Source organism: Taudactylus pleione, unplaced genomic scaffold (assembly GCF_031769625.1).
Source record: "Taudactylus pleione unplaced genomic scaffold, aTauple2 ptg000006l, whole genome shotgun sequence".
Classification (NCBI taxonomy): domain Eukaryota; kingdom Metazoa; phylum Chordata; class Amphibia; order Anura; family Myobatrachidae; genus Taudactylus; species Taudactylus pleione.
In genome coordinates, this window is record NW_028284409.1 from 26,973,746 (window position 1) to 26,981,063 (window position 7,318).

At 41.5% G+C, this 7,318-nt stretch overlaps 1 pseudogene; it reads left to right on the forward strand.

The window, feature by feature from the left end:
* Positions 1-1,299: 1,299 nt before the first annotated feature.
* On the forward strand, positions 1,300-2,143 carry LOC148543156 (uncharacterized; annotated as a pseudogene).
* The last annotated feature ends 5,175 nt before the right edge of the window (positions 2,144-7,318 follow it).

Consider the following 7,318-nt stretch of genomic DNA (forward strand, 5'->3'; position numbering starts at 1 on the left):
ATACTTTTGCCTCCCAGGATGCTTCCTTTGGGTGGCGGATTCTCCCCCTCTCTGTGCAAGCGCATCCCCATCCTCAAGGGAACTGCTTTAGGATGTCCCCAAGGTAGATCCTATGGACCCTGGAGAAGAAAATAAGAGAATAGACTCCACAGGGCACCCGCACAGTTGGGAACTGTTCTTTGCTTTTTTGTGTCATTGATTCCCTCTTCGTATTTTGAGAGTGTTTCTTATGTACATTGAACGTACTTCACTTTCAGTCTCTTGCTTGTTTACAAACTGAATACCTGTGGCTGGAGACAGGGTATATAGGGAGGACCATGCATGCTGGGAGCTTTAAAGCTGAAGCTGTTTGGTGCAGTGGATCTCTCCAACTACATACACCAAAGTAGATCCTGTGGACTCTATGGACCTTGAAGAAAAAGAGTTAACTGAGATAAGTTATACCATAACTCTTTTATTTTCCGTACTTTCTGCCTCTTTCAGAGACAGATTGCTCTGATGCACGATATTTGCTTTACAGTGTTCTCCATGCATGGCGTTTGTTCCTTCAACCTTGTCTTTTGTGCTTCGGGCTCTTCAGTCATTGCCCTTAAAGCCTTTGGACTCTGTAGACATTGATTGGCTTACATGGAAGACAGTGTTCCTGCTGGCTGTGGTGTTGTCAGACTGGGGCGCACTGTCATGTCACTCCCTATTGCTGGTTTTTTTACTTGGAAGAGGGAAATTTCAACAATTTGTATGAATTGACAAAATATTAACTATGCCGAATGACTATAGTAGGCATGTCTCTATAGGGTTGAAAATTCCTAGAATTACAAAGAAACTTTAAATTTTAATTACTAATTATTATTAATCAATGTTTTAGCTAAATGGCTAGTTCCTTGTTCATGTGAAAAAGGGAACTAGAAATCTATGTAATATTGATATTTACAATGTTTACATTTTTTGAAACATTAAATTAAATTGTTATCTTTTATTATTATAGATATCTCCAGTTAAATTTACAGTGCTCAGAAAATACGATGAAAGCCACATGTTGAAGAGATTATTGAGCAACCTTGAAGAACAACATGTTGCATGTATAAATAAAGAGTAAGGTATTTTCAAAGTGAAAAGTGAGTCTAATAAAGACCAGTTTTACACTGTTAATCTGGGAGGTGATTATCCTGAATGTACTTGTTTAGATAGGAGAACATTTCTCTTGCCATGTAAGTACGTGTTGCATTTTTAAATTTGTCGAGGGGTGGGGATGGATAAAATTAACCTTCTTACTCAAATCATCAGTTGTTTAGACTTGATATGGACTGTTTATATGATGATTGTGGAAGAGATAGTGGAGCATGTGAAGACCTCTATGCAGTTTGCATGAATACATTGATGCATACATTGAAACATTTTGACCATTCACATTTTCCACCACGAAGAATTTAAAAAAGAAAGATTAACTAAAAATTGCATACAGAACTTTAAACGTGATATAGTATATCTGATAAAAGATGAAGCATATCTGTCAATTTTGGAAACTAAAATGAGTCAGTTCATTGAAGAAACACAGAAACACATAGACAATAAACCAAGGATTACCACTGATAGAAGAAAACAGAAAAGCTAAGAGCCAAGAAAATATAGAGCAGCTTCCAAAAAGAAAATTTGGTAAACCTAAAAATTTTGCTTCACAAAGGGTGGATACAAGGGCAGATATGCTGAAAGATGTATGGCAATCTGTAGTGATTTTTGAATATACTAGCGATTCAGGCATCACATGGACCATTATAAATGGAATTAAGTTAAACAATGCTGATTAGAGAAGCAATAACTCGACCGGAGTGGCTGGACGATGCCATCATAAACATTTGTCAATTTCTAATTTAAAAGGAATTTCCTTGTGGTGGTCTATTGGATACACTGTTGTTGGCCAATAACCGTGTTCTTATTGTTTCTCACAGCTCGAACAAATCGGTCACTATTTACAAGTCATAAGTAACATCGATAATTGAAGACACTAGAAAAAAACAAATTTTACTATTGTATGCTCCACAGTTTAGTGGAGAATATAGTGTTCTTCCAATTAATGTGGTGTTGCCAGAAACAAACCAGTTTCAATGATTGTGGTGCATTTGCATTGCCAGTGCTGTTGTTCTAGCGCATTTCTTGAAATTAAATTGTATACGTTTTCTGTAAACTGAAATGAGAGCACACTTAAGGCCTGATTCAGACCCGGTCGCAAGCGCTGAGCGCTCGCAACTGGGTCGATGGTGGCCCACAGCGACGTCTCTCCCATAGTGCACTGCTGGAGCCGGAAGCTGGAGTTCACAAATGAGCTCCAGCCTCTGGTTGCCGCTGTGGGGAGAGAGCTGGGTGCCCGCTGGTTACAAAATCTCAGCGGGCGCCCGGCAAATAGAGCCTCCCTGTGGCGCCAGGCTGAGGTGGGCCAGAGGAGGTCGAACTGGTTCCGTCTCCTCCAGCCCACTTTAACTCCGACAGGGTGTGGGAGACTTTAATGTGAGGGGGCCCAGGAACAACCGTCCCTGTCGTCCCCCTGTTAATCCGGCCCTGGAGGTATCCCTACTGCAGAGGTACCCCTGAAAATTTTGGTCATCATACAATAGATTGTGATGTGTTATATGACAGTCTGATTTTAATTGTTTTTTGCATATTTGGATTGTATTGATGTGCATGAAATAGGGGGTGTGGCCTCACGGGTAGGGGGTGGCTTCACTGGAAGGGAGCGTGGCTTTGCAAATCAAACCCCCATTTAAGTCACTCCGGGGGGAGATGCGGACTGCCCCCGGGGACCAGAATGTGTGCACATAATGCTACAGCACCCCACTCCTGTCTCTGTCAGCACTTAGCAGGTGACACCCAGGTGTAGCCTGCACCAACCTTGTGACGGCACTGCAGCTATAGAAAATCCATTATCATCGCATTTAATAAGAAAATGTCACAGGGCAGTGGAGACATACTCAGCTCCCTGCTGACACTGGCTGGCAGCTCTATGTAGTAAATTTACTAAGGTCGAATGACATTGAGGCAAGTTCAGCTGTTAAATGCATATTCAGAATTTACTAAAGGCTAAACTCTGCCGGCTTTGCTCCATTCGATGTCTAAAACTCTGCCGACAATACCTGTAACTCGGACGGTAACATGTTTTCGGACACATACACCATCGGAACAACTCAGCAGCACTTTGTCATAGGAAGCAACAGGACCTGGAAATTTACTAAGGATTCGTATTTGTTATAACGGACAAAATATAGTGCAAATTGGCCACGAAAGACAAAAAAGATCCCAAATAAAATTCTCAAATAGAACATCTTTTTTCATTTGAGTTTCACATTTCAACCTACACAGATGTATGCACGGAGCAGGGAGATCCATGATACATGCATCTGTGTGTAAATAAATAAACACAGAAGCACGGATGGGATCAGATAGATCTGTCTGTGCTTCTGTGTTAAAAAAAATGAAAACCTGTGTTAAAATAGAAATAAACGGTGTAGAAACCCCCCAAAAGAACAACTAGCCCCAGGCTTTGGAAACCCAGTACTGGTTGTGCTAATTACAGGGGACAAATGACGTAGGAGTCCCCAGTATTAAGCACAACCAGCACCAGGCTATTCAGAACCGCCCTGCCAAAATACAGGGGACAAAAGACATAGGGGTCCCCTGTATTTAGCGCAACCAGCACTGTGCTCTGACCCGGTCCTGGTAAGTTTAATAAAACATACATTCACACTCACTATCTCACCTACTCACCTATTTATCCCTTAAGCCAATCACGTCCTCTTCTCCAAGTAGCATCCACGAGTACCTGTAATAAAAAATTCATACTCACCTCCTCCGATGCATGGATCACGTCCTCTTCTGTCCATTTAGGCATCCAAGATCTTGGCAAAAAAACAAACCGAAAATACACGGACCCATAAACTTAGTACTGTCCTCCAAAGACAGTACTACCCAAATGACCGCTCTGCCGTGGGATTTCACTATAGATGGTGCTGGTTGTGCTTAATTACAGGGGGTCCCTATGTCATTTAGCACAACCAGTACTGGGTCTTCAAAGGTTCTTTGGGGGGGGCACATTTTTTTCTATTTTTACACAGGTTTTTATGGCATGGGTATGGCTTAGAGTATGGAGTAAATTAAAGGAACTCCATACCCAAAGCCATAAACATGCACTCATGTTAACTTTTAGTCATGTTTTAATTAGGGTCTTAATATTTATAATTTTTACACATTTTAAAGAGATGATTCTTTTTTATGTAAATTCCCTTTTAAAGTCATCATTTTAGATGCTCTTATTATGTTATTAATGTTTTATTGGCATTTGGCACTTTATTATTATTATACTTTTAGGTGAGGAACATCCATTTTAACTTATTCAAAATGGTTTCATCTAAAAAAAAAAAAAAAAAAAGTTTTTTTTTCTTTTAAGATTTTTTTTTTCAAAATGGTTTTTTTTTTTCAAATACGGAACATCGGAACCACCATCGGAACATCGGAAACATCACAACTTTCAATTTGAGACCGGATGCAGGCACCAGGTACGTAAGGGGAGTGAGGGGGGAAGTTAACTTACTTTTTCCCAGCGGCTGACCAGTTCTGCAGGCGCTGGGTAGGGGGTCCTGCTTTGCTGACCGATCAGCAGTGATCAGCAGCACAGCAGACAGAGGGGGAGAGGGTGCTGACAAGCAGAGGGATCGGAAGGTCCCTCTGAGAGCAGCAGCTGCGGGAAGATTCTCTTCCTGCAGCTGCCCTCAAGTTTATCTGTCTGGACAAAATTTTACGTCCAGTACAGATAAAGAACTGCCTGGTGTGGACAGAAGCTTACGTCCATGCCAAGCAAGTGGTTAAGTAGATTAAGGATGTATGTCTAAAAGACATCTTTATACTTCACAATCTCAGTGACACCCCCCAGGTCTCAACATCCTAGGCAGCTGTCTTAAGGTAATACTGGCCTTTGTTCTATATAAAGAACACATAGGTCTTCCATCTGTGTACTGACATTAGAACTGCTTACTTCCTCGTAGTGTGTCTAGCTGCTGTAGTATTTCTTTGTTGATTACTCCTTGCTGTTTAAAGTTATGAAAATTATCCTGTGTTTTTCAACATCCCATAAATACATACACTTAAGGGGCCTATCCATTAGCAGATAAATTGAACGACACGATATATCGTTCAGTCATTCAATTTATCTGCTAATGGATAGACCCTGAACGATGACAGATGCGCACTCCCGGGGCCGATAAATTTTATCTTTCGTCTCTCCAACATGTTGGTCAATTATCGCATATCGTTGCCAGATATTAGAAGTATCTGACAGTTTATATGCGGTAAACGACAAACGACATTAGCAGCAGCTACAAAGCACTGGAGAGAAAAAAATCCACTCCCTGAATGATGTCATGCAATATCGTTCATCTTTTGCAAAAATCTGTTATGTACATGACAGATATCTTTAAGCACAGCCACCAGAATTTTCAATAGATATCTTTTGTCTTTCATCGTTCAGAAATACATCTGCTAAGCAGACACCTATCGGAACTTTCAAGAAAAAACAGGCAATAACATGGACTGCCTACACAGCGAACTGGCGTTTCTCCGAGATAAGACGGAGGATCTCGAAAACCGTGAGAGACAAAACAACCTCCGAATCCGTAATGTCCCGGGGGCAATTGCAGCTTCTGACTTGGAACCCTATCTCAAGAGATTATTTACTTCAATAGCTCCTTCATTGACTGCTGATTCCATACAGATAGAGCGAGCTCATCAGGCATTGCGACCCAAACCTAAAGACACTGACCCTCCTAGGGATGTTGTTCTTAAGCTGCTGTCATTCCAGATCAAGAACACCATCACTTATGGCCAGTAGGAACGTCACCTCCTTTTTGTTCGATGGATCCCGTATACAAGTATTTCAAGACTTGGCTCTGGCTACCTTAGCTAAACGTCGCAACCTCCGAGCAGTCACAGCTACACTCCGGGATCATGGCTATAAATACAGATGGGATTCCCCTTCCGTCTCTCGGTGAACATTGAAAGCCGCCTTCATTCTATCCGCTCTGTGGAAGAGGGGAATCAACTGCTTAGAAAACTGCACTTGGCACCTACCCCTGATCCAGCTCCTAATCGCTCTGGAGCTTCATCGCCAACCTGATTTACTCCCGACTTGGGTTTGGATCTTTTGTTGCCTTCTGTAGGTTTAAGGTTAATTTTCTAACTGTTTCTTACAAGCTATTTTCTAATTAATTCTATATCTCCACTGATCACTAGAAGCTTACGAAATGTTTTGAATATTATTATTTTTTATTGCTGTGGCCTTGCCTAATTTACAGGTAAAGATATTTTTTTCAGGAACTTAATTTAGCCCTACTAATACTGATGTTTTTCAGTCTGATTTATTGTGTACTGGAACATATTCATATTATTATATGTAAATGTTGAGTTCATATATGTACATGTGCACTATGGGTTTTTGATTCTTATACTACTGGCTTTGCCTCTTTACCTGTTACTATAATGTTTCACAGTTATAGTGTCTATTATGGCTCTATCATTGGACCTAACATTTGTTTATTTATCCTTTTTCCTTTTGTTTTTCTCTTTTTCTTGCTCATAGTGTTATCTATTGTTCAGTATCAACCAATAATTACTATATGTAGCTCTTAGGGGGGAGCGGTGGTATTCTTACTTGTCACTCCCCCCCCCAAAAAAATTAGGGATTATAGTTAAATATATTAATTGGGCTTGTTAATAGGCCTATGTGATAGGATCACTGGTAAAGTGGTCTGTGACAGGGACATTTATCCCAGATTCCTGTCTTATGTGTTTTAAATCCCCAGGAGAAAGTCTGCAGTGTAGCAGGCTTGAGTCTCGGCTTTTTGAAAAGCCGGTTTGGGACCTGGGGGTTGTGGGTGAGAGGAGAGGGAGGGCTCCACCCACGGCCACTCCAGGTTTTGGTTCTCGCAGCCTGGTAACGGGCTTGATTGGGTTCCCACCTGAGAGTGGCCAATATAAGCCTAGTGTGTTGAGGGCTGATTGTCTCACCTGGGAGAGCAGACAGGGAGTTTGCTCAGAGACACTTGGAAAACCTATCTGTGAGTGTTGTGCTGTGCCTTTGTTGCTGGCATGGGCATTAGGCCCTGCCAGGTTCTGGTAGTGAGGGAACTACCTGTGAAGTTAGTGCCCCGACAGGGCTAGGATTTATGTTTATGTTTTCTTTATGTTATTTCTGACATTGTACAATAAAGACTGGCGCCGACCAGCTTGTACTTGCATCCAGACTGGTGTGCTGCTTCCCTGCTGCTGTGTGTGTGTG